The 2,030-nt window shown below is 31.7% G+C and overlaps 1 protein-coding gene across 1 annotated transcript in view; it reads right to left on the bottom strand.

Moving 5' to 3' along the window:
• LOC106473730 (putative deoxyribonuclease TATDN1) overlaps positions 1 to 1,760 on the bottom strand; it is a 30,384-nt gene extending 28,624 nt beyond the window's left edge. The window contains exon 1 of the mRNA XM_013934413.2: positions 1,625 to 1,760. The gene's annotated coding sequence lies outside the window, so the exon portion shown is untranslated. The remainder of the gene's footprint in view (positions 1 to 1,624) is intronic.
• Positions 1,761 to 2,030: the final 270 nt, after the last annotated feature.

The following is a 2,030-nucleotide window of genomic DNA, read 5'->3' as shown; positions in this document are numbered from 1 at the left end:
AAAAAAAAAGAGGGGTTGGGGGGGGGGGCTCTTATTGAGGTGTTTAAGATTTTAAAGGAAACTGATAGTGTTGATGCATCATCTTTTTTAATAGTTAACAGTGAGAAAAGTAGGACTTGGGGCCACAAATATAAATTTTGGCAATATAAGAGTCATATTCAACCAAGACATTTTCATTTTTCTAACAGAGTGGTTGGCATTTGGAATGGGTTGCCTTCAGATGTTGTAGAGGCAGTAAATTTAAATGAGTTTAACAAAAAGCTTGATAAGTATATGAATGAAAAGGGTTGGCTTTGAGATTTTTTAATTTAGCTTAGACGATGGAACAGCCGAGATGGACCAATAGGTCCCATGTTGTCCCAAAAGGTTACATTATGACAAAAATTACAAGCTTTAAAACAGGTTTCTACTAGCTTACACTGTTACATGAACAATTTTAGCTACTAAAAATTATATATACTCTTAAAAAATTAATCCCTAGATGGCCTCAAAAATATTGGGATTTTGTTAAAAATATATATATTTTTAATGGGAAAGGAAGATTATATGGATTCCTATAAAATGGTGCCAAGCCTAAAGCCTGACACACGCCTATTCCCATATTAAACTTTTTTAGTTATTAGTATAATCAAATCACAGCTTGTTTACACTACAACAGGAAATATGTTTCATCTAAGTATTTACACTTACAGAGTCAAAATCAGAGTCACAGCATTCGAGTTAAGAGTTCGCCTGTAGTATTCCAAAATATCAAACTTTAAATTACTTTAAGCTACAACACCAGATAATAGAGTGGTTGTTAGTTTTCTATCTACATGTATATGTTTAGATATACATATATATAACATAATATATTGTTTGTTTGTTATGAATTTCGTGAAAGCTACAGGAGGGCTATCTACGCTACCCATCCCTAATTTAGCAGTGCAAGACTAGAGGGAAGGCAGTTAGTCATCACCACCCACCGCCAACTCTTTTACCAATGAATAGTGGGATTGATTGTCACGTTATAATGCCCCCACGGCTGAAAGGGCGAGCAAGTTTAGTGTGACGGAAATTCGAACCAGATTACGATTCGAGCACCCTAACCACCTGGCCATGCCGGGCCAACATAATATAACCTACAATTTATTTATTGTACATGTAGATGAATGCGCCAACTAGTAAGTGAACGCGCCAATGCCAACAACGTTCTAATATAACAATGTAAAATTATACCATTTGTAAAAAAGGTATAATTTTAAAGTGAAAATGTTTGCAGTTATAGCTCCCAAAAGCATTGGGGATATTCCGTCTATCAGACATAATCAAGACAACAGATGCAGAGCTAGTCAGCATGCAACCGAATATATATGTGTGTGTGTTTTACTTTATAATAATAATGAAATCGTTAATACAATTTTTAAAGTCCAATTTTACTTAATGGTATTAAAGTATTATACTATTAGTATTAATTTTGCAACATGATTTTTAATTTTAGTTTTACCTCCATGTCTAACTTCTAATTGACTAAATCAAGAAAATAATAGTAACAGTAATAACTTTCATCAATAACAAACAATACTGTTTATTTTATTAATAATAAATATGATATAATTTATTTTGAATATTAATTATGTCTTACGCTATCACATCAACATGATGGGCATGATTAAACTACAAAACAAAGCTACAAGTACTATATTGCAAGCGTAAAGAAATAAAACAAACGTGTTATTATTTACACGGAAGATTACAATCCACGTTCTACCTAATTTCTTGATAGCTCACCCTCTAGTAGTGAAGCTTTGCGGTCGATTTATTCACTATAGTTTTGTTGAATAAAAATATCCCATATATAACTGAAAATACAAATAAACCAAATTACAGGAAACTATTTACCCAGGTTAACAGGCAACTTCAAACTTATAATTTTAATAGTTCATTTCATATTTTAAATTGCATCCTTTATAAAAGTAATTCACTTTAAATTTTACAAAAAAAAAATAATATCTAATTTGATGAAGAGGAACCCCCTTGAAACTAATTAG

Source organism: Limulus polyphemus, unplaced genomic scaffold (genome assembly GCF_000517525.1).
Source record: "Limulus polyphemus unplaced genomic scaffold, Limulus_polyphemus-2.1.2 Scaffold133, whole genome shotgun sequence".
Taxonomy (NCBI): Eukaryota; Metazoa; Arthropoda; class Merostomata; order Xiphosura; family Limulidae; genus Limulus; species Limulus polyphemus.
The sequence above is the reverse complement of the archived record's forward strand: the minus strand, read 5'-3'. Positions and strand labels throughout refer to the sequence as shown.